The sequence below is a fragment of the Rhipicephalus microplus genome, chromosome 7 (genome assembly GCF_043290135.1).
Source record: "Rhipicephalus microplus isolate Deutch F79 chromosome 7, USDA_Rmic, whole genome shotgun sequence".
NCBI classification, from domain to species: Eukaryota; Metazoa; Arthropoda; class Arachnida; order Ixodida; family Ixodidae; genus Rhipicephalus; species Rhipicephalus microplus.
This window is the reverse complement of record NC_134706.1, coordinates 50922102-50948739: the sequence shown is the minus strand read 5'-3', so window position 1 is coordinate 50948739 and position 26638 is coordinate 50922102. Positions and strand designations below refer to the sequence as shown.

Here is a 26638-nt window from a genome sequence, read left to right as displayed (position 1 = left end):
GCGGTGGCGTTAGAAAGCCCGTTTCCTTAAAATTTCGGCAATGGCGTCGGTGTTGGTGTTTGCATTGGCGTCGTTGGCTGTGAGCGAAAAATCATCACCTTCTCTGTCACTGAAAAAATCTAGGAAAGGTGCAAGTATTATAAATAATAAAAATTGTTCGAGTAAAGATCGAACCCAGGCCGTATGTGCGGCGAGCACGTGTTTTACGCAGCGCCACAATATTTGACTAAACGGCTCCAAAAAAAAAATAAAATAAACAGTGTATGACTGTAATGCAATGAAAGGAGTGTCCTTAACGTACAATATATTTCGTGGCGAAAGCGTAGAATCGCGTTAGGCATGAAAACATACGAAGTTAGCAACGATTGGGTGCTTCAAATCCCTACGTATTACGAAGCACTAAGAGAAATGTATTCATAATCGCAGCAGAACCAGTAAACAGCTGCGTAAGGTTTGCACGTTGCCCGATGAATGCATAGTGAACCTTTCGGTCGATCGCAAGGAAATAGTTATGGCGTCATTGGTTCTGCAGGAGGATGATGAACTAACTTTACTTAATTAGCAGAAAGATCCTCCTCCCGTTTCAGTTGCGGGGGAGGGGGGGGGGAGGACCAAACCTATATGACGGCCATGATCCCATGGGCCTTGGCGAAACAAAGTTTTGCCGTTCCATTCCATTCGACACTAAACAAGTATGCTTGCAATAGGCATTCCTTGATGCAAGGAAATGGCCAATGTTATGCGCAGTCAAGGGTTTCCGTACACGTTTGTTGGTTTCTGTACACGCGCAGTCAAGGCTTCCGTACACATTTCCGTACACGAAAACCGAAGCAGGCTAGCACTTCAGAAGGTGGTGGTCACGAGGCCATACTTCACTATCTTGATCTACTCTTCAAGGCGAAGCTCAAGCGTTCCGCGTATCTTTTGTGGTCTGTTTCATGGCCTTTTTTTTTTCAGGGCAATTTCTGGAAGTTTTAGACCAACACCTATAGACGAGAGCACACCAGATGATATGTGGGGTTTAACGTCCCAAAACGACTACATGATTATGAGAGACGCCGTAGTGGAGGGCTCCGGAAATTTAGACCACCTGGGGTTCTTTAACGTGCACCCAAATCTGAGCACACGGGCCTACAACATTTCCGCCTCCATCAGAAATGCAGCTGCCGCAGCCGGGATTCGAACCCGCGCCCTGCGGGTCAGCAGCCGAGTACCTTAGCCACTAGACCACCGCGGCAGGGCGACGAGAGCACACCTACCTCGCACTTAGGCGCCTTTGGTGGTATATACCTCGCTCCCAGAGACGCCATAATTTGTTTGCAACTGCCCCGGCCCGCCTCGCTAGCATGCAACGCAGTGGCTTTGGGAGTTTAAAAGGTGAAAAAGCGCCTGTTCACGCTGCGCATGCTTATAAAATGTGATCTGGGTACCACTGCGCTGTCATCTGATGCCACAACGAGCGCAAGATGAAGAGATTGCTGAGCACTGCCTGTGAAGTTCACAGCGCATCGCGGGAATCGTGCCGGTGCGGTGTTTTGCGGTAGCACAGATTTCCGTCCGCAACGAAAAACGCCGAGCTCCACCACCTTAGGATATAATCGCAATCAGCAGGAAAAACTACGAGCCCATTGAAGAGTACAGGAAGGTAAACGTTTATTCAAGCGCGACTTCAGGTGTTTCTCTTTACAGCAGCGATTTGCGTGCAGTGTGCCTGTAGTATGAGGCACAAAACTATTGCCGTACTCTTACTCAGACCATATGTCAATAATAGGATTAACGAATTACGACTCACCCGTGAATGCACGCACCGCGCATGTTTAGCACAACCGTAACGGCCTACTATCGCGATGCGTAAACGGCGCGAAATGCATGACGTTCGAACCAGTAGAACTGCGATATGCCATGACTGTCACTAGGTGAATTTGCACGTGCTTTCAGCCGGCGTCACCGTAGCGTTTTAAAATCTTGTTCTGGCTTGGCACTTTTGCACCGTGCGTGTGTTCCGAGTGCCCGGCAGGACGGAAAATTGATACACATGTGGTGCATGAGCGTAAGTTGGAACCAGATTCTAGAGATACGTTGACGCCGGCTCACAGCACAAATTCTGCCTTGTCACAGCCAAGGCACGCTGCAGTTAGACTGAGTGGAAAGCAACGCATTTCACTGTTTGTGTTTCTTTCAATCGCAATAGCACGTACCTGATGAAGCTGCTTCTGTAGTCTGCAATGCGGGTGCTGCGGACGCTCCGAACTGTAGAGGAAGGTCTTCTCGACGTTTCACACGAAATAAGCATAAAATTCCAGCACAAGAACATCGCGAAACATGCTTACGGCCGGACTCGAGCTGTGAAGGTTCACGTTTGATTTGCAGAGCGTGTGCTCGCCTGGCAGTTGAGATTGTTGCTTCGCCGCGCTTGCAACAGACGGCGCCACGCGCTTTTCAATATGGCAGCTAGCACTGAGCTCGTTGTGTTCTAAAAGAACGACAAAAAGTTGCAATAACCAAAAAATTGAAACAGAAATCACGGATGTGTCCACAAGTGACAATGCTTGGAAGAGGACAAGAACAACAAGAGAGAAGGCCGAGTGGTTAACGAGTCACATTCCCGGTTGGCTATCCCATACACTAGGGTAATGGGAAGGGAAAGTACAAAGATGAGAGAGAGGAAAGAGAAAAGAAGGAGACAAAAAGAAAGATTGTTAGTCAATGGGCTGACGCGTGTGCACCGGTGGCATTACACAAAAGTTAAAGGTGTTCACATAGGCCTGTAGTCCTCAAAAAGCGCAAGACAGCTTTGACTGCCTTTTGAGTCGAGAAAAGACGAATACGGTGCTCCAGTAGCATCTGCATATAAAGTGGCCGATCGTCCAATTGTCGCAATGCGTCAGAAAGCTTCTGTCTTTCAGAGGCAAACCCAGAGAAACAGAATAGCAGATGGTCGATGTCTTCTTCTGTGCCGCAGACGTCGCATTCCGCATTGTCGGTCAATCCAATGAGGGTTGTGTATGTTTTTGTGCAGACAACCCCCAACCAAAGGCGACAAATAATCGAAGCTTAACGTCGACGAAGTCCGGATGGAGGTTGAAGTTCCAGTCGAGGGTTTATTTGGTACTGGTGTTCATCCCTCCATCATTGGAATCAGTGTAACATGAAAGTGAACCATGTCTCCACCGAAGTATACTTCATTTTTTTTTTTTGCTGTACAATGATGCAAGAGAGGTTGCGCATTGTCTTTCGGTGTTTGGTAGCAATGGCGCCGTTCGAGGTGAATTCACCCGCGTTGACGCCTACTGGCCCATTACGGTCGCGACGGCTAACGCCAAATACCTGTAAAGAGAACCTGTAAATACACCTGCAAAGATACCTGTAGAATATACCTGTAAAGAGAACGCGTGGAATACCGCGAAAAGATATATTAAACGAGAACAAAAAAAATTGGCCCCGTATCTACATGTTTCACTGCAAATGTCGTCGAAAGGCGATAGTCTTGCGTGTGGAGAGCAGGAACTAAACGTTTATTTGATATTCTGCGCGAGAAAATTGGTGAATTGTATTCTGGAAGCGCTGCGTTAGAGAGTCTCGATCCGCGCAGCAAAGGCGAACGAGCGCATCGACGCACGTTGGACACGAGCGCCATCTGGCAGTTATCTTCGAAAACGAAGGAAGGCGTGCGCGCCCGCGGAGAAAGATGCGTGCCTGTCTCGGAAGCGATAAGGAGTAGAACGCAAAGCAACCGGCACGTGCCACCACTGTGTCTCGTCTTAGCAAAGCGTTGGAAACACTCGCCTTTCTGAGCATCTCGTAGCACTGTCAGCGCAGCGGGATAACGGCTACGGTCCTTAGAATTACTTGTGTGCCTCCTCTAGTATAAAGGCACGCATACAAAACATCAACGTGTTGTTACGGTGCCTCATATATGCGCAATAATTGCTTTTTAATTGACAATCGCACAAGTATGAACGTTGAAACTTGAGCAATATTAGTGGGCACTGCCGAGGGGGTTGGCCACTTGAGGTGTCATTCGGTGCTTTTGAAAAAAGTAGTTACCACAGACAAACATACAAATGTACAGACAGACAGACAGACCAAAATTTCGGCGTCGATGAACCCCAAGAAAGCCTATCATCTATCAAAACAAATTACTCTAGGCAATGTATAAAGTCTGGTAATATATATACCCTTCACATAAGCCAAGGTCCCTTTGAAAGGAAGCAGGTGTGAGAAAAAAAAATTGGCAGACCCCACGTATAGGGGGAATTAATGATATGCGAAGCACGAATGAGTCAGGTTGATATGTCCCTTTAAAATCAACACAATGTTTCGAGTTGGACAGACGTAGTACATAGCAAACACAAGTGTAAATGTTATGCGCAGTCGCGCATCTAGATAAGACATAACTATGTTGTTTATAGTCACGTAACAACGGCACCACCAACGTCTGCATTACCAGCACCAGCAGTGGTACGCGTGCAAATTATTCCGTGCATCACTTAAATGTCATGATTATCATGTTGGCGCCTCGCATTCGTAATCGTCATGCATTCACTTCACGTAATGCCAAATTTGGTATATGTGAAGCTAGAGAAACGGCCGCTACCATGCTATGAGCTTAGAATGCACTCATGTTTTAGATGGCAAGCATATGATTATCATGTTTGGGCGTCTCATTTACCGTCATCGTCTGTTCACGTCAAGAATACCAAATGTGGTATATGTGAAGCTAGTTGAAATGGCCACGAGCGTGCTATGAGCGCTGCATGTAGTCATGTTTTACATGACACAAATGTCATGATTGTTATATTTAGACGTGTCACTTAACTTCGTCGCCCATTCACATCATGTAATAGCGAATTTGCTTTATGTGAAGCTCACGAAGCGACCACAAGCACGTCATGAGCGTGGTTTGCAGTCATGTTTTTACATGACACGCATGTGATTAATATTATGTTCGCACCAGTCATATACCTTCGTCATCCATTCACGTCACGTAACTCCATTGGTATATGTGAAGCTAGCAAAATAGCCGTGTGCACATTATGAGTGTGGTGTGCAGTCATGTTCTTGGATGACACGTATGTCATAATTATCATGTTTGCACCAGTGATATACTTTCGTCATTTATTCACGTCACGTAACACCGAATTTGGCATATGTGAAGCTAGCGAAACGGCCCCGAGCACACCATGGGTGTGGCATGAAGTCATGTTCTCACATGACACGCATGCCATGATTCTCATGTTTGCACTTCGTCATCCATTCACGTCACGCAATATCAAGTTTAGTATACTGTTAAGCTAGCGAAGCGGACGCGAGCGTGGTATGAGCTAGCATGAATTAATGTTCTTTCATGACATGCACGTCATGATTAAGTTTGCACTAGTCATATATTTTCGTCGTCCGTTCGCGTCACACAGTACCATATTCCTTATATGTGATGCAAGCGAACGACCATGGGCACGCCATTATTATGGCGTGTAGTCATGAGTTGCATGACATAAATGTCATAATTTTCACGTTAGAGTCTGTCACTTATGTTCTCCATGCAGTCATGTCATGCAATATGTAGTGTAAAAGAAACCAGTGCAAGACCAGCAAGACCATGACATGTAAATTATGCCATTCATCACATACGCTTCATGGTTTTCATGTTATGACTAGTGACATATGCCCTTCACACAGTCATGTTATGCCATACCAATTTCGGTATTGATCCGATTATCAAAACGGCCAGGATAGCTAAAAGTCGTAGGCGGCTATATAGAGAGATAGAGTCAAAGTGGCCCAAATTCACTGAGAAAGGCTTCGCATTTAAAAAGACCCGCTTGCAAAGCACCATGCGTGGCTTCTGGCTGTGTTCTTGTGGCAGTCCTAGTGTTAACAGGCTGACTGCAACAAACCTTTTCTCGAAGCCAAGAATGGGAGGTTTCACAATGACACGCTTATTTTTGAAGCAGGTTGTGTGAAGGTCTCTCTTTTGACGTGATCATGTCGACCCATCTCTCATAAACGTCTTTTCAAATAGGGCTGCTATCTTCTTTGTTCAACTGATGAGATCCGTTTCTGTGCGAGTATATTTCTCTGAGAAGTAGTTCTTTTCGTTTGGGTTCATTCTTGCCACATTTAGTTCACAATACGTGTCTTCACAAAACTTGAGGTATTGTATGTGTGAAAAGGAAACAGTTATTCATGAATAGGTGCAAACGTCGGCTCGTCAAAACTCCAGTTTACGAATTTTCGTAATCGCAAGCTTCATATTACCCTAGCTGCCATCTTTTTAGTGTATGTTGCATGCTGAAACAACACGAAAAGAAAGGGCCTCTGTGGCGCCATGCTCACAGTGGCTGGCACCTGTTTATCGTGGACCGAGTTGTTACGGGTTTGACATCCAGGTAGTCTAAACCAATGAACCTGTTTTTTTTGTGAAACATTTTTGATGCATGCAGTCTTTACCACTTGGTATGTAGTAGTAACAGTCTGTATCCGTCGGACAGCAATCCGGGAATTCACCGGGTTCACATTTGCACCGGGGCGATTCCTTCATAAATCCACACCTGCAAAAAAAAAAAAACAATTGTATATGTATGAGGAAAACTATGAAACGATGTTTCGTGGCTCAGATGTCTGCAAAGATACAGAGTCTTCACAGTCACCATTATGTCAACACCCAATTTAATTGCTTTTGTGAATCATAGCCATCTTTGAGTTTTAGGGGCGAAGCACTTCGGGGCTGAGTCTTGTCTTTCAGAGTTCCGTAGTCCTGGTCCATAGCCTGTAGCACTGCGGAGCCAGTGCTCTCGGCTGACGCTTACTCTGGCTCGAGCCCACAAGGGGAGCTATTCATCCCCACGGGCACTCTAGACGGACGCACACTCTCGTTCTCTCTTCTGCCATGGACAGTCGCACCCTCCATGTATGAACTGGTAGTTGAACTGCAAGCGGATTCGAGGGCTCGTGAAGCTTATGCAGCCTTGTGACGCAGACAAACAGTGGACCCAGAGTCTAAGCCTCGGGAAGCTGCCGCGAAACGGCGATGGCGTTGACGGACCCGGAGCTGACGATTGGCGAATCTGCAGCAGCTTGGCTACAGCGGTTGCGGCCTCGGAGGTGGCGTAAAGGCGGGAAGGAGTGGCCAAACCTCGGAAGCGTGGACAAGCAGACTCGGAGTCTATAAGGCGCGGAAAGGTGCCGCAGCAGTCTTGCGTCTTGAAACAGTGAACAAAACGTTTATTTGATGTTCTGCGCAAGAAAATTGGTGAATTGTTTTCTGGAAGCGCTGTGTTAAATTGTCTCGATCGATCCGTGCAGCGAAGGTGAACGAGTGCATCAAGGCACGTTCGACACGAGCGCCATCTGGCAGTTATCTTCGAAAACGAAGGAAGGCGTGCACACCCGCGGAGAAACATGCGCGCCTGTCTCGAAGGCGATAAGGTGTAGAACGCAAGGCGAGGGGCAGGCGCTGTCGACTCAGCAAAGCGTTGGAAACAATTGCCTTTTCATGCAAGCATTGCATTGCCAGTGCAGCGTGATGAAGCCTACGGTCCTTAGAATTACTTAAGTATGCCTTTTCTAGCATTGAGAGATACATACAGAATAATGACGTGTTGTAATTGTGCCTGAAGATATGCGCAATAATTGCTTTATAGCCGACAATCGCACAAGTATGAACACTGAAGTTTGAGCAACATAAGATGGCGCTGTGGATGAGGTTAGATTTTGGCCGTTTCGGGTGTTTGGGCGACAAACAGACAAGTTTACCGGCAAACAGCCAGACAGACAGACAAAACTTTTTGCGTCGGAGGTCCCCAAAAAGACTATCGTATTTAAAAACGAACTGCTCGCGCTGCATACTGTAGCCGTGTAGTGGCCATCCCGTACATATGCACTGGATGGCGAGCTCGGTATTCAGTCAAGGGCGTCTTTACTCGGCTTTTCCTAGCCTTGACGCTTTCATTAGGTCCAGTAGATGCGACGGAAGCAACATCACTATCAACCAGTAGTTGGGCACAATCCAACATCAGCGTCTCACAACTCGTTGAAAGAAGCGTCTCTCCACTCATTGAAATTCACCTTAAAACGCAAGTCTTCCACAATGCTTCGTAGCGTGGGTAGATTCCTTCTTAAACGACAGATAATTTTACTGTTCTCAATCTGGTTTGTCGTCTCGAAGGCACAAACAAACTAGAGGTCTCCCACAACGATCAGTGTTATCGCCACAGTTATTCAATATTTTACTATGCACTATTCCTGTACAGATGGACGTGCAAGTGTACGTATATGCCAACGATATCAATTTTTTTGCATAGCTGCCGGTATACATTCACTTTATCGAAGTCTGCAGACGTATATGAACGCTCTAGAAACGTGGTTAGAAGAAATAAATTTATCACTGAATGTCAAAAATGTTCGATGGTATTTTTTTTCTCTGAGTGTTCCGGTCCATATCGCTTTGCATTACCGGCAAGACGTTATCCCACAGGTAGAATCTGTTAAATATTTAAGGATCACTTTCACTGAAAAACCTATTTGGAGTCCACATACAGAAAACATGGCTGCCAAAGGAACTCGTGCGCTGGGGATGCTTCGTAGACTCAGCAGCAAACGTGCAGGTTTACGCCGTGATGTTCTCATCATGATTTACTGCATCTTTATTCGCCCAATATTAGAATTCGGCTGCGTCTTGTTTTTTGGTGCACCTGCATACAAACTACGACTACTACTTCTTTCAGAACGCGAATCATTACGATTATGTCTTGGACTTCCAAAATTTGTATCAAATACTATTTTGTACAAAGAAGCACGCCGGCCTTCTCTTCGTACTCTGTTTAACATCCTAACCATGCGTACATTTCTAACGATCTACGCATCACCATTGAGGAGATCGCAATGTATTTTTCTAGAACATCCGACGGAATTTTTCGGCCATCAGTGGCCAAGATTATGGTTTCCCCAAGTCATTTTCGCGCAGACACAATTGGAAACATTACAAGTGCAGCTTCGTGAGATACTAATCATAAGCACATCTGCACAAGCAAGTAGAATAGAATTTGATGACATATTTCCAAAGATTTGCAAACATTTACCCAGTAGATACTTAAATTGCATTTTGGAGGACCATTTATTTAGATTGGAAATGACTGCAGTGATAGAAACTGACGCTTCAGTTTGAGAAGAAGAGGCAGGGATGGGATTGCATCATTATGTTTAGATTGGTCTTTTTCAATTCGATTACCAGACTTTACTCCCACTTATTATGCGGAATTACTTGCTATTATATTACTTCTACGGAAATCACCCCTATCATTATCAGAAGCCGTCATTCTGACAGACAGCCTATCCGTCTGTTCCTCTTTAACTGCATCAAACTTTTCAAATTCTTTAGAAATATTTCATTCCCTCATTCCAAGACATATATGTATTATTCGCTTGGTATGGGTACCTGGACACAAAGGTATTCCTCTAAATTAACAAGCAGATGCACTTGAACTTTTATCATATAACGGTCCGTTAATGCCTATTTTGCCGACTTTGGCGTTTGTAACTGTGGCACGTTTTGAAAAATTTGCCGTATCGGACAACTTCGCAAAGTCTGCGTTGTCAGTTTCTGAGTTTCCTCACCACAATTATCGTTGGAAGAATCGATGGTGTTTCTCCAGAAGGACCGAGATCGCAGTTACCAAAATACGATGCCGAGTACCCTCACTGAATTTTCACCTACACGTGTCCGGTCGAGTACAGTCACCTTTATGCGTCCACTGCAATGAGTGTGAATCTCTCAATCATTTCTTTCTAACGTCCAGATTATTCACCAATCAGAGGAAAAGACTTCTAGACGAACTACTTCGAAGGTGGAGATAAAATTTATCCCTTCCGGTTCTTCTTTCCTTTGGAGCTATACCGTGCTGGGTTTTCGCCACAGGAGCGTTTGCGAAGCCGTTTGTGATTTCCTTCGAAAGACGAGAAGAATAGAATGCTGAGTTCATCGTTAAAAAAATATCAAAATCAATCACATTCATTAAAAACATAACATTTCGAAATTATGAACACTTTCTTTTAAATAGCAAGACACCGTTCGTTTCATGGCCGATCCCCCATGGTGGGTTGCGCCAGGATAAAAAAGGTCCAAACAAACAAACAAGAAGCGCTTTTAGGGGCGAAGTTCCTTAAAGCGGCACCCATTCATCCCTCGTCGTAGTACGTACCATGTCTGACAGGTGGTGCCGGTGGGAGATTTCTCCTGTGCGTTGTTGAACAATAAAAAATTCGCAGCGTGCTCGTTAACTAACAGCCGAATTCTTTGGTCTTTCACTCCCCATTAGCAGCCAACGGCATGTACATTGAGCACTATCTGACAAGAAAGGGTTGCTACGTTATACTCGCTGGGCGTAACCTCCTTTGTTTTAGAAAGATTTAGCCAGCTTTGGGCCGCATTGCTATGAATACAGTGAACTAGTATACACCATGAACTCGAGGTGGTTAAAGGTGGGAAGTAGACACGAAGCGCAAGCCTTAAGAAACTGTGCGTGTGCCACCTCTCGTTTAGTCTGCGGAATGTCCGCTGGATGATGGTGCTTCCATATGCGGAATATATGATTGAAAGATGCGAGATGGTGGTACTTGAAGTGTTGACTAGATGAACGAATGGACACACAGGACGTGAACGTACGCATGGATGGCTGCACGCACGGATAGACGCATGGACGGACGCCGGGGCGGATACATGCGCGAGCGCAGGGACGGACGCACGAATGGACGTGCAGACGCACGAACAGACGCACGCACGGACGGGCGGATGGATGCACGGACGGTCACAGAGGCAGACGCATGGACGGACGGAAGCAAGAACGAATGGCGGACGGATGCTTCGCCCCACTCTCCGTCATTCACCCAATGAATATGCTGCCATTTTTTTCTTCATTCGTTAGGTAAGAATATTAAATACGAAATAACAATTAGGCATTCCGAATCCATACCCAATTACGCAACACCCACGTGTTACCCCTACCACTCAGCGACGTATTTACTCGAGTTCTCCCCGTGCGAAGACTCGGGTGGATTTTTTTTTGTCTTTCTCTTCTGCTTCATGAGTTCTAGACACCAGGACCACTTTTTCTTGCTTGTCTAAAGGGCAGTTTTCAGTTTGCAAGAAAATTCAAAAGATAAATTTATAAAACGCCAGGCCTGCAGTAGCAGCACAGTCACAGTGAAAGTGAGAAGAGCGGCCTTTCAGAGCTCTTTAAAAACACTCTTTGGGCAACTGCAGCAAGCCCACTTGCTTGATGCCCACTACAGGATTAATAATGAAAAAATTTAGAGCACAGTAGGCCGGCCCTCGTTATGCTATTCGTCGTCATTCTTCTGAGAAGCGTAGTATCCGCTAAACTATTGTGAGAAATTTTGTGCCAAATGTCCATGAAGCGTCTGAAGACGATGCGGAGCTATATGCCTCGAAGTGGGTATGCGCCACAGTCATTATTTGAACAAAAACAAGCTTTTCTAATGGGTTCGAGCATTGGATGACAAACTCGTTACGCTATTCGCATTGTGCGACGACTGCTTGTTCTTTCGCTCTTTTAAAACGCTTTGTATGTCATATTAACGCGATTGCTTTCCCAACATCAAGCCTGCCTAAGGCAACTTTGCCAATAAGTCCCAAGCGCCGGCGTGGCTGAGTGGTAGAATACTGGGCTGGCACCCAGCGGACCCGGGTTTGATCTCCACTGTGTTATTGGCACTATGTTTTTTTTTTTCAAATTCCGCGCGTTGTGGTTACGGACACCAGTGGCGGCGGTGGCGGACAAGTACGGTGCAGCGCGAGACCTGACTTGAGATCTCATAACAGCTTTCGCTGTAAAACTACGCTCAAGTTGCTCTGAGATCTGCGTACCACGAGCGGCAAGTGCTGCATATGAATTGCTCACCGTTACAATGCCTGCGCAAGCATAGAGCGTGGCTGTGCTGGCAAACGCAAGGGGCTGGTGAGGGAGAGATCGCTGGATCACATTCCCGTTATGTTGTTTCAAAATTTTCTAAACCCTTTATTTTTCTTCATGGTTTTTTACGTACGTAATTGCGTCCAGATATGCGAGACATGACGGTGATGGTGACGGCAACGGCGACGGCAATAATCACTAGAGTGTGCTCATACGATTCGCATCGCAATAAAAAATGCGTATAGTATATCACCTGTACATTATTTGCACGTCAAAAAGTGTGAGAATTCTCAATGAAAAGTGGTCAACCGACTTCAGATCAGCATTCAAGAGGGGGCGAAATATTCACCTATAACACTGAATGTAACATTAAGTGTTATAACTGGATGTTTCGCTCTTTTGTGAACGAACAAGCAGGTTTACTTAAGCGATCGCAGCTTTTGCATGAAAATTGGCGTAGTTGCCCGGGGTAAAAAAAAAAAAAACTCGTTAACACCTTGATTTTTTAGTTTTTTTACTCAAGTGAATAGCGTGTGAGAAGACAGTTAAATCTATTTTATTAAAAGAACAACAAAAAATAATGGCAGAACAGTCTCTGTGTCAGACCAGAATTCTTTGATTGGTGTGGAATTCTAATTTCACCACAATCGTAATTGTCACAAGACTGGTTAAACGGAATATATCTGCTAAAAAGCAAACTTCAACGGAACAGTGACTCACGATGCAGCATGCACATTGGCATGGGTGCTGTTTTGCCGAAAACATGACCAGGCCTCGCATTTCTTCACATCGCGGACAATTACGTCCAAGTCGAGTTTCTCACCGTTGAACAGGCACTCTCCTATAAGAGAAGAAATATAAACATGTATGGGAGACGCAGGAACATCGCACCGTTTTCTACCATCAGTTTTATTTTTTGAATCCGAATCATCTTGGTGTACTGCAAGCACTTTCATCTATCTATCTATCTATCTATCTATCTATCTATCTATCTATCTATCTATCTATCTATCTATCTATCTATCTATCTATCTATCTATCTATCTATCTATCTATCTATCTATCTATCTATCTATCTATCTATCTATCTATCTATCTATCTATCTATCTATCTATCTATCTATCTATCCATTAGCCGCCTACGTCTGGGTGCTCTCATGATCACTCGCTTGCCATAAATCAAAACTAGGATTGAAGGGTACGAAGGTTTGACGAATTTGACTCGCTGGTCATGATATAAGTGATGTCACTATATCGTCGTGTACGCCGTCAGACCCTTTCCGCCAAACGTATTGCACATACCCTGGGGTGGGTATGTGCCACCAGTGGTTGACAGTTTGTATCTACGCAGGAACGGTGAAAACAGACATGGATAGTTTTAACGCATGAGCGTCGGGAAAAAGCTGACATCAACAGCGTGGACCAGACGAAGGCAAGGAATAAATGCCAGAGTCCCAAGAGTAATTGATCCCCAGCATTTAACGTAGCAATCAAGTATTTTACCACAGAGCCACGCCAAGTCATAAATCTATACTTTTAAATAGACCCGAAGAGAGAGAGAGAGAATGAAACGAGCGAAAGGCCAGAAGATTAACCAGAAAATGGTGTATCTGGTTTGCTACCCTGCACTGAGGGAAGGAGGAGTGAGGAAGAAAGATGGAAAAGAAAGTGAGGAGGGAAATAGACGCGCGCAAAAAAAGGGGGGGGGGCTGGGGTGCTATAGTCTATACAATAGACCACTGCCACACAAAAAGTTCCGTAAGGCCTTCACTGATTTTCTGTGAGCACACAAATCATGTCGCCTTTCAAGCACTGATTGTTCAGACAAAGGTCTGTCGTCTAGGCTAGCTAACGCAGCAGCTAGTTGCCGTCTTTGCACGCTGTAACGAGGGCAGTGACAGAGAACGTGCTCTATAGTTTCATCGCTGCCGCAATGACCGCCAGCAGCACTGTCTTCCATGCCGATTCGGAAGGCAAAAGCTTTGGAGAAGGTGACACCAAGCCATAGTCGCCAAAGCACCGTTGTCTCGTGTCGAGAGAGTCCAGACGGAGGCCGGAGTCGACGAGACGTGTCTAGTCTATGCAGTAGCGTGTGCCGTAAGCACTCGGCGTTCCACAGGGATTTCAATTCTGCATTAGCAATTTTTCGGATTGTGATTGCAGCATCAGTCCTTGAAAGTGATATAGATTCTTCTTCACCATCTTCGTGTGCTGATTGAGCAGCTGCATCGGCATGTTCGTTGCCCAATATGCCGCTGTGACTTGGAAGCCACTGAAACTTGATTCTGTGTCCTTCGTCGAAGAGGTGGTGAAGCAGCTCTCTAATTTCAAGCACTAGTTTTTCAAGAGGTCCCCGGCGTAAGGCGAATATCAAATACTGTAGTGCTGCCTTAGAGTCCGTGAACACGCTCCATTTCTTGGCTTCTTGGTGTTTAATGATTTTAACTGCGCTACGTAGAGCAGCAAGTTCCGCAGCTGTCGATGATGTCTGGTGGGATAACCGAAACTTCACCATTGTCGCTGTTGCAGGAAAGATCACCAACCCTGCAGACCCATCCACTTTTGTTGAAGCGTCAGTATATTTTTATTTATTTATTTATTTATTTGTATAATACTGCGAACCTTGAGAGGTCCAAGCAGGAGAGGGATGTACACATCCAGAAGACATGCGTACGGATGCAAGATCGACACATGAATGTGAGGGTACATAATCAGCAGGTAAGTATACAATCATTATACATTGGATGACAGCAAGGGTGAACACTCTGGCAAAACATTCCAATCGGAAACAGTTCTGGGAAAAAATGAATATTTGTATATTTGTATTTGTAAATGAATATTTGTAGATAGATGAGTATGCTCACTGTACTTCTCATATAACAAGAGAAGGGAAAGCTGCTTTAGCGCTGGAGACGAGAGCCGGGCTTTTGACCCTATGCCTGGTACCGTGAGTTCAACATGTGCATAAGTCATACTCCATGGGGGAGTTGAAATTCGGGATGGAGTTGTATATCCCGTAGGAATGCGTGTGCGATATGACAAGACTGTCTGGCAAAATGAGGCATGAGGTCGGTCTTCTGGCAGTGAAGCTAGATGATGGGCAGGGGCGCGAGTAAGATGCCCCACATGTGCTCTGAGCACTTCCATTATGATATGCGTCTTGAGCGGGTAGTCATTAGCGATCTCAATTGTCCCAGCTGTTGATGAACATCGCGGTAGCCCCAGACAAACTCGCCGAGCCATAGCCTGGATGCTTTCGAGAGTCCGAATGCTGGTTCTACAGCTATTGGTCATCACAGACAAACTGTAGCGCAAATAGCCAAGAAAAAGCGTCTTGTACAATTGCATCATTGCATGTACTGAAGTCCCTCAGGTTTTCCCTCCAAGATTCTTGAATAAGTTAGCAATTTCTGTCAGCCTCTGCTTCAAGTGGGCCTCATGTGGGCCCTAGCAGAGGTCTCTATCAATGAATACGTCTAGAAATCTGTGCGTCCTGACATATGATATGACTTGGCCGTCTTGGAGTCGATAGATATAGCGTATGGTCTCTTTGGCTTTCGACTAAAGCAATCAATGCGCATTTTGCTGGCGAGATTATCAGACCCTGTTCCTTGAGGTACACTGATACCAACGTCACAGCTTTCTGAAGTCTTGCGCGTATCTGAGGTTTTGTCACGCCAGATGCCCAGACGCAGATGTCGTCAGCATACACGGATAACTTGACCACACTTGGTAGTCGTTCTACAAGACCAATGAGAACGAGGTTGAAGAGGGTTGGACTCAGGACGCTACCTTGCGGAACTCCACGATGCGTTGGGTGTTGGGAGGTTGCACCATCTGCAGTGTTCACAAATAAGGCCCGTCCTTGTAAATAACTGCATGTCCAGCAATACAGTTGTCCGCCTAGGCCCACTGACTCAATGGCTTCGAGGATGGCGTCATGAAGAACGTTGTCATATGCTCCCTTACATCAAGGAACATGGCAGCAGATAGTCGTTTAAATGCCTTTTGATGCTGGACATAAGTGACGAGATCTATAACATTGTCGATCGAACATCGGTAACAGCGAAAACCATCCATGGCGTTCGGATATATCTCATAGTATTCCAGGTACCACTCGAGCCTGGCCAAGATCAATTTCTCCATTACCTTTTCTGTGCAACATGAATCTGCGATCGGTCGGTAAGAGGTAATGTCCAGGGGAGGTTTGCCAGGCTTAAGAGTCGGTACCAAGCGGCTTATCTTCCAATCTTGCGGAACGACGCCAGCTTGCCAGGAATCGTTGAAGATGTTAAGGAGTGCTTCTCGTGCCCGTTCACCAAGGTTGCGAAGCATGCTGTATGAAAAGCCATCCGGGCCAGTCGACGACGACCTATTACTTAAGACGAGCGCCGCATCGAGCTCCTGTGACGTAAACGGTAGATCCATGCGCGGGTCCCGTGAGTGAGGAACATGGTTCACTGTATGTGGGCTTGTGTACGTTGTCTGGCCCCCGGTCATTGCGCAGAAATCTTCTGCTACCTCAATTTCGTGCCGGCGATGAAAAAGTGCAAGGGCCTTGAAGGGCCTGCATAAAAATCATAGATGACTAATCTCAACAAGAAAATCATGAAATGTATGTCATATTGATGACATGAATTACATTTTATTGTCTTGCGGCGCTTGCGATGGTTTCCTTCTCTCGACATATTGCAAAGCTGGTATGGTATGACATGACTGCATGGTGAACATAAGTAACAGACGCTTGCGATGGTTTCCTTCTCTCGACATATTGCAAAGCTGGTATGGTATGACATGACTGCATGGTGAACATAAGTAACAGACCCTAACGTGGAAATCATGACATACATGTCATGTATGTGCATGATTACACGCCACACTCATGGTGCGCTCGCGGTCGTTTCGCTAGCTTCACATATACCAAATTTGGTATTACAGTACTTTAATGAATGGCGAAAGCATACATTTGTCTCAACCATGATAATCATGACATGCGAGTCATGTAAGGACATGACAACCTACCACACCGATGAGGCGCTCGTGGCTGTCTCGCGTGCTTCTCACATACCGAATTTCGTATTAACTGATGTCCATAGAAGATGAAGGCAAATGACACGTCCTAACATGACAATCTTGTCATGCGTTCCATGTAAGAACATGAAAGCATACCACGCTCATGATATGCTCATTGCCATGCTAACTTAACATATACCAAATTTGGTAATACGGGACGTGAATAGATGAAGAAATTGTATGATTGGTGCAAACGTGATAATCATGACATGCGTTTCATGCAAGAACATGATAACATACCACGCTCACGACGCGCTCGCGGCCGTCTCGCTAGCTTCCAACATACAAAATTTGGTATCACGTGTATTAAATAGACGACGAAAGTATTGACACGTCCCGAAATGATAATCATGATATCCATGTCATATGAAAATGACCACATGTTACGCTAATAGTGCGTTCGTGGTCATTTCGCTTGCTTCACATATACCAAATTTTGCGCAACGTGACGTCAATAAATAACTAAGGTATATGACTCGTGCAAACATGAGAATCATGACATGCGTTTCATGTAAGAACATGAGAACATATCATGCTCATGATTCGCTCTCTGCCTTTTCGCTCGCTTCCCATATACCGATTTCGGTATCACGTGACGTGAATAGACAACAAAGGTAAATACACGCCTAATTATAATAATCATGATATACGTGTGATGTAAAAGATGACAACATGCTACGCTCAAGCATGCTCGCAGCCATTTAGCTAGCCCCACATATACCATATTTGGTACTACGTGGGGTGAATGAATGACGAAGGTAAATGGCACGGCCAAACATGTTAATCGTGATATGAGTGTCATGCGAAACATGACTACATGACACGCTCAAATTGTGCTCGTGGCCGTTTCGCTAGCTGCACATACACTAAATTTTGTATCTTGTGACGTAAATAGACGACGAAGGTAAATAACACGTTAGAACATTGATTGATATGTGGGGTTTAACGTCCCAAAACAACTATATGATTAAGAGAGACGCCGTAGTGGAGGGCTCCGGAAATTTAGACCACCTGGGGTTCTTTAACGTGCACCCAAATCTGAGCACACGGGCCTACAACATTTCCGCCTCCATCGGAAATGCAGCCGCTGCAGCCGGGATTCGAACCCGCACCCTGTGGGACAGCAGCACGTTAGAACATGAGAATCACGAAATGCGTGTCCTGCAAAACATGATTACATGCTACACTCATTGCGGGCTCACAGCCGTTTCGCTCGCTCCACATATACCAAGTTTGATATCAAATGACGTGAACAGACGACGAAGGTGAATGACACGTACAAACATTATAATCATGACGTATAAGTTACGTTTGGTATAATTTGCGTCAGCCTCGTAACGCAGTGCTGATTTCAAAGTAACTTACAAACCTTCCTTATTCGTGCTTCGCATATGATCGAATACCGCTGAGCGTGGGATGTGCCGATTTTTTTTTCAACTTGAACGCGGGGTGCTATCTGCTGGGTTATTATGATGATCAATTCAGGAAGCCCATAGAAAACTTTTTGTTGTGCGTTTATCTGTCAAACACAAGTCTAAATAAGGAAGTGTCTTATTGGTTGCTAGAGTGGCTCATGACTCCCCCTTTCCCTCGTGTGGCCACAGAAATCTACAATCCGATCCCGTGGTATGAAGGTTCGTGTCATTAGGGCCGGTAGTTCTTGTCATTGCCACAGGCTGTCTGCCAGGAGGCTGCTCGCATTTTAGCGGCTGCTTTATAGCATGACACTTGAACGCCGGATGATGTCCGGTGGATTACAATAGAAGCTCAAACCAGCTGCAACACTCTGGAAACGCATTGATACCTAACACGTCTTTTGCAGATCTAAATGTAGTTTTCCATAGCTAACCATATCCGAACCCACCCACCTCTGAAGATGGAGTGGGACATCAGATGGAAGGAGTGAGCCGCTAGTAACACCATGGTCGTAGTGTCTGCTGCGGTCGTTATAGACGATTTCAAGGTTGCAAGCGTTGTACTCTCATTTATCAGATCCTAACTTCAAAACTGAAAGCATGATCTCAAGCTTTCTTTTAAGGGTGAGGAAAAACTCTCATCAGTTTTTCAGATAAAAGGAACGTGCGTAAAGTTGAGAGGAATCTCTTATCATCGTATGTGGCTCAAAAGAGCATTCAATGAATATATTTTGCCTATACAAAACTGAAAGTATAAAAAATGATCTGGCTATTTTCTAAAGGTCCTTTTGCCCACCGATGCTATTAAGGCACATCGGCAGAAGAAACTGCCATTAGCGGTCTGTGCTTTTAAAAAGTTAAGTAGTTCGGCCTTAAAGGGACCCTGCACCACTTTTTGAGCATGGTCGGAAAACGCGGCCGATCGGTAGAAGAGTCTTCCGACAACACGCAAGCCAAACATTACAGCGGAGCACGTGGCCTGGAATTCACAATAAATGATCAAAGTCAGCTGAAAATTCTTTTTTGTTCTCTCGACAAATCACCGAATACGCCCAAAAATCACACGTCAATCACCCATCTTTCAGCCATGGCCGATTTAAACATGGCGCGCTCACTCGTTACATAGATCGCCGCGGGACGTCGCTACTTGTCCACGCATGCGTGCGTGATCACGCTGAAAAAAAAAACCACGCGTTGAAAAAAAAAAGATAAAAAGTACTCAAGGTCACGATGCGCGCGTGACGTTTTTCTGTGGCCCTGCCATCGCTCCCTGCTTAGTTTTCGGTGCATCGGGACGAGAGAAGAGAGAATGCAATTGCAGCATGCGACAAACCTTTGTAACTTGAAAAAGTGTTTCAGAGCCCCTTAAAAAATGATTGTAATCAACATGTGCAGGTGACGCTAAGGTATTGCAATTCCCCGTCACTTAGAGCAATCGAAAGTAGACAGACATATTTCCCCCTTTCTTTGCACGTGGAACGCTTTGACGACTTCTTCTGCCATCAGTTGTTCAGGATGTGACAGAATCTTAGTGTCCGCAAAAAATGGCGAAGAATTTAACTATCAAACATCAACCCATTCTCTCTCGCCACCCATTGTGAACAAAGCGGTTGCACTCCATTGTTCGCCGACACTAAATTTCGGTGGCGTCCTAAACAGCAGATAGCAAGAGACGTGATCGAAGCGTTTCACATGCAATGAAAAGGAGGAAAATAAATTAGCCTACTTTTTGTCACGCTAAGTGACGCTGAATTTCAGTTTCACGTCGAGCTTTACCCAGAATAGGGCTAATTTTTTCGCCCCGATATTTTGACACTGCCAGCGTCACCCGAGTGTCTTTTATTGGTAAAATACCTTTTTGTATCCTAGCATGAAAGCAAATGTTTGACAAAATGGAAAAGCCGAGCCAGTTGTTGAGGATTCATTGGGACGTAAATAGGGGTTAATGTTCGCTAAAGTGTTGAAGTTGGAAATGTAGGCTAGTTCTTCAGTACATCATGTTTACGTACAGTGCGAAACCGACAACGACGATTTCGTAGAACACCCTGCCCTCCTGTCCCCTCTCGTTCATGGCCGCACTAGCGCTCTTTCATCTGTGAGGCTTGTTAGCATTTTTTCTTGAACACCCTTCGCTTTTTGAAAATTGAAATTAAGTGATTAAATGAAAATAGAAACGTTTACTAGCACAATGCACATAATTGTTGTTTTTTTTTCAGCGCAAAGTGATATGTGATCACAAGAGGTGTTTTCTTGCGCTGTAGTTCACTGGCACCGCTGGTGCCAGTGTCCGTAAAATAAAAAAAAATGGCCCCGAATCTGCATATTACACAGCAAGTGTCGTCGAAAGACGATAGTCTTGCGTCTAGAGACAGTGAACAAAACGTTTATTAGATGTTCTGCGCAAAGAAATGGGTGGATGGTATTCTGGAGGCGCTGTGTTAGTGCCTAGAGCGTGTAGCGTTGGCGAACGGGCGCATCGAGGCACGTTAGACACGAGCGCCGTCTGGCAAATCAAAAACGAAGGAAGGCGTGCGCGCCCACGGAGAAAGATGCGTGCTTGTCTCGGAGGTGATAAGGTGTAGAATGCAAAGCGACGAGCAAGTGCCACGACCGTGTCGTCTTAGCAAACCGTTGGAAGCATTTACTTTTTTGAGCATCACGTTGCACTGTCAGCGAAGCGTGATAAGCTCTACGATCCTTAGAATTACTTGTATGTGCCTTCTCTAGTATAAAGGCACACGTACAAAACATCGGCGTGTTGTTATGGTGCATCAGATATGAGTAATAATTGCTTATTAGTTGACAATCACACAAGTATGCACCTGCTGAACCTTGAGCTATATTTGTTTGAGCTGCGGATGGGGTTGGCTGTTCAGTGCCATTTGAGGTATCGGTGACAACGGACAAACAGACAAATGTACAGACAGACAGACAGACAGACAGACAGACAGACAGACAGAGAGACAGACACAGAGATAGACACACACACAGACAGACAGACAGACAGACAGACAGACAGACAGACAGACAGACAGACAGATCAAATTTCTTTCTGTTGAAAGTCCCCAAGAAAGACTATCGTATTTAAAAATAGCAAGTCTGTAAATAAAAAATGACAGCATATCGACGGGATGAATGATGGAGAGTGGGGCAAAGCAAGGTCCACACGCTGCGGCCGTGCCACTTCGGCCTGCCGTTGTCGTACTGTATGGTCCTCGGGGTGCCACTGCTACGCTTCACGGCACGTTTCTGCCTCGCGTTCCCGCATGTCGGGGTCCCTTCTTCGAGCACGATCCACCACCGCCCTGCGCGCACGCCACTCAGCATCCTTGTCAATTCTTCCTCGCCGAGCCGCCGAATCCGCCCATGCGCCAAAACGGCGCTTTTGTTGTACTGTAAGCACCCCCTGGCGTACGGCGCCACCGAAGCACAAGCGATCGTTGTCACGAGATCATCTCTCTCTGTCCTTCCGTACGAGTGACGCCAATCTGTCTTCTGCAGGTAACTCTCTCTAGTATCGTACCATTTGCATTTCTGAGTGTATAGTACAAGTACCGCCCTCTATGGCCGGTTCGAATATTAACGAGGGGTGGCCGCTGGTTGTTGCTACAGAGGGCGATCGAGTGACGCCTTAAGGAGCTTCGCCCCTAAAAGAAAGTGCCGGAAAACATGGCACATCCACGAAGTGAATGATGATGAGTGGGCGAACAGTGCAATCATTTGGTGTTATCGTAAATCACCGACGATATTGACCACTCACGCATGCAAGTGAGTGACATAGAGGTGTACAGTTATACGCACTGTTTATGGTCATAAACAGCATAAGTCGCATTGAGTTGTGGATTAAGTTTTGTCTTCATTGTTACGGCTTTGTGGTATAACATCCTGCCTAAAGTTAACAAAGAAGAAGTCTGTGCATATTCCCTTGGTGGTAGTTGTTTCCAGTCTTACGAAATGCATCGTAGAGAATGCCGAGACGTCAAATACTGCACAAGCCTGTCGTTGTCTGTGGTCATCGACATCATTGTACTCATTATCATGAGCGTCATGGCCATTATCCTTACGGCTATAGCGAATGTCAACGCCGCCAACGGACAAGCCTCGACCATAGGGAGTTTAGCCCTTAAAGTAAACTGGATAAAACGGAGTTCAAACTTGGTCCTTTTTCGTGGCAGCTAAATATCACATAGCCATGCCGGTGGTACAATCCTATTCAGTTGTGTTGTCGGGAAGAAACAATGTTAGGTACGTTTTATAGTGCGGTAGATGAGTGAACAATTCGTCAGATCCCAAGTACTTTCGGAATGTGTGTTATGCGAAGCACATGGAGAGAAGCTGACGTGCTACAGGTTTTTCATTGACCAAAACGTTAGGAAATGACATTGAAGATATGTAGATATGGTATGCGTAGACGTATGAGTTGAGCAGTCGCGTATGTTTCATGTAACCAGTTATTCACACGACAGAAAATAGCGCAAAGAAACGGAGACACAAGAAGAGGACACACGGCACAGGCGCTAACTTCCAACATAATGTTTATTACCACCGCACACTCGCCTATATCACCAAGAAAAATAACATCACATGACATAAATGATGCACACAAAAAATTATATATGTGATATAGGCGAGTGTGCGGTGGTAATAAACATTATGTTGGAAGTTAGCGCCTGTGCCGTGTGCCCTCTTCTTGTGTCCCAGTTTTTTGCGCTATTTTCTGTCGTCACAATGCACCAACAAGCCCAAATTTCGACAGTTATTCACAGTTGCATTAAAATGCCAACAGCAACACGATGATTATAAACATCAGAAGTGGTACGCTGCTTTGTAGCGCTTGTGCTTGCGTGAATGGGAGCCCTGGATAGTTCTAAGCAAGTCAACATCATTGAATGCTGCTTAACAACAATTGACTTAACCGGGCATGACGCCTATATCATTGAAGTTGACTTGATGTGTTTTTAAATAGGATAGCCAGCACTGCGCGCACATGAACGTTTTATTCACTATGCGTCTGCATAGCGTCTTTTCTTTTTCTAAAGTAGCTTTGACACCTGTCGCGGCTCGGTGGTAGAATTCTTGATTGCCACGCAGAGTATGCGTTGAACTCACCCTGGGAACGTGACATTATTTATTGAATTTCCCGGTCAGCGCTCTAAAAGTCAACTTCTCACGACAATGTTATCATGGGGTATTTAGACGGAGAAATTTTGGTCTGTCTGCCTACCTGTATTTTAAATGCAAAGCATTTCTTAGCGATCTTCGGCAACTTTGAGCGCATCTATCTATCTATCTATCTATCTATCTATCTATCTATCTATCTATCTATCTATCTATCTATCTATCTATCTATCTATCTATCTATCTATCTATCTATCTATCTATCTATCTATCTATCTATCTATCTATCTATCTATCTATCTATCTATCTATCTATCTATCTATCTATCTATCTATCTATCTATCTATCTATCTATCTATCTATCTATCTATCTATCTATCTATCTATCTATCTATCTATCTATCTATCTATCTATCTATCTTCATTCTCACGTGTTGCATTCTCACGTGTTGTGTTAGAGCGTCTGTGCGCTTCCACACCATGGGCATATGTCTTACGTATTCTTACGAATTTATTGATTTGTTGAAAAACCTTCAGGTAGTGAACCGCACTACTGCTGTAGTCTAAAACTCAAGGAGTTATCCTGGGACACTTTGTGTTGTGCGGTGAGACTGAGAACTCTCGTTCATTAGTTTTTCCTATTTTTTTTGCTAAATACTTCCCTAAGTGATTGGCTTCCTCTCGGTATAGGGTGTAGCGAATTATAGCGGCTTATCACTTGCGAAGACTTCGGTGGTCATGCAAGAAACTTCGTTTTCGGATGCGTCTGTCCTTTAACGTCTTTCTGTCTGCCACTTTGCCATTCTATTTGTGCCGAGGCAGGTCTCATGTTAGAGCAACTATTGCGATACCTTCAAATGTTTTGGCGTTCTAACGCGAACTTGTCGTCGCAACTCCTTAGACAGTGAGTGGTACCATCTGCGCTACACGGTTGTCATACCACTGGTTCAGCTCTGTCACCTAAAATGGCTTGATTCCATCCCTCAAGCGGTCTCTCACATAATGACAAAATGAATCTCCTTTCCCAAGCCCAGCACCAGATTCATGTACACCATAATAGAAGACTCTTACCATGTTTTTGTTATGCAAGTAATAAGAAACGGTATATAGCATATATCTTTCAATCCTTCTTTTGCGCGTATACCGAGACCACACTTCCAACGTCTCAGTTTTCCGGCAAACCATTAGAAGTTTCAGGTTGCACAATATGATTAGAACGGATGTCGTATAGGCTGAAAGCCAACAACAGAGTCTGATTTATTTTACTTTGTTTGCCAAACTAACTTATGCCGAACTCATATCTCCTGAAGAACGACGGAGAGAAGCGCGTTGCAAGTTGGCTTCAATTTAACTGACTTACTTAGCTCGGATATCAGAAGGCAGTTGAAAAAGAGACTTGAAGATTTATCTTCACACACACGTTTTGAATAGTTAGTACGGAAATATAGACGGTAGCCTTCTCGTGGAATGTCGTCACGTAACACCAAATTTGGTATATGCGGAACTAGCAAAACGACCACGAGCGCATTATGAAGGGCCCATTATACTCCAATGTAGCGTTGACGCGCGCACACGCTGGGCACAGCGATGCTACGTTAGCAAATACGAGCACCCTATAGTCGAACGCCAGGTGCGAGCAGCGTCCGTCGACATGGCCCGACGGCAACCTGCACGAAATGCGACATGCTGCATTTCACGCCGAAGCGTTACCCAGACAACACTGCGTCTCCTTCTTTTTGTAACGGAGTGATGGCGGACGCGCTGAAATGCGCATGCGTCAAAGCGACGCAGTGCGGCGCGCACCTGCGAATATGTGGCAGGACCGGCGCCTGGCGTGGAAACGCCGGCATGACGCGACAAAGGGAATGACGGCAAGCACGAGCAACGCGTCACGTCGAAATGTATTGGCGCCTTCACTGTGGCATGTAGTCATGTTCTCACATGACACGCATCTCATGATTATCATGTTTTCACCAGTCACATACCATCGTCATCCATTGGCATCACGTAATACCAAATTTGACATATGTGAAGCTAGCGAGACGGCCGCGAGCGCATTATCAGTGTGGCATGTAGTCATGTTCTTACAAGACATGCATGTCGTGATTATCATGTTTGGATGTGTCATTTACCTATTTCATCCGTTCGCGTCACGTGTACCGAGCTTGCTACACGTGAAGCTAGCAAAACAACCGCGAGCGCATCATGAGCGTAGCGTGTAGTCATGTTGTTACATGACCCGCATCTCATGATTATCATGTTTGCACCAGTCACATACCTTCATCATCCATTCACGTACAGTAGTACCAAATTTTGTATATGTGACGCTAGCGAAACGGCCGCGAGCGCACAATGAAGCGTGGCATGTAGTCATGTTATTACATACATGACACGCATCTCATTATCATATTATCATGTTTGTACCAGTCACATACCTTCATCATCCATTCACGTACTGTAGTACCGAATTTGTTATATGTGACGCTAGTTAAACGGCCGCGAGCACATCATGAGCGTGGCATGTAGTCATGATGTATATGACGCATGTCATAATTTTCTTGTTAAGGTCTGTCGCTTGTGTTCGCCATGCAATCATGCCATACCATACCTGTTTTTCAATATGCCTTGTGAACGAAACCACCGCAACAGCTGCAGGACCATAAAAAGTAAATCATGACATTCATGACATACATATCATGATTTTAATGTTATGGCTAGTCAAATATGTTCCTCATACAGTCATGTCATGTCATACTGAGTTTGGTACCGATACCACAATCGAAAATGCCAGTAAAGCTAAATGTCGTAGGTGGCTAGATAGATAGATAGATAGAGAGAGAGATAAATAGATAGATAGATAGATAGATAGATAGATAGATAGATAGATAGATAGATAGATAGATACGTTGAAAGTCGTTGAAGTTCACTAAGAAATACTTCGCAATTAAAATACCTTCGATGCTGCCGGTGGCCCGCTTAAACATCTGCCAGTAACAATAAGTCTGCAGAGACCGTATGGGGGTTGTACTCAGGGAACATGAGAGTCGTTTGTGTGGACCATAAGGAGTAATAATGGTGTTAGACTAATGGCGGGCCCTGTT

The 26638-nt window shown here is 45.1% G+C and overlaps 1 long non-coding RNA gene across 3 annotated transcripts in view; it reads right to left on the bottom strand.

Annotated features, from left to right (window-relative positions):
• Positions 1 to 1868: 1868 nt before the first annotated feature.
• The window catches only part of LOC142767455 (uncharacterized), a 326266-nt gene continuing 301496 nt past the window's right edge, over positions 1869 to 26638 (bottom strand). For all 3 annotated transcript variants that reach the window (XR_012884890.1, XR_012884892.1, XR_012884891.1), the window contains 3 exons: positions 12651 to 12771; positions 6451 to 6551; positions 1869 to 3327 (listed from right to left, as the gene is read on the bottom strand). This is a non-coding gene — a long non-coding RNA (uncharacterized LOC142767455). The remainder of the gene's footprint in view (positions 3328 to 6450; positions 6552 to 12650; positions 12772 to 26638) is intronic.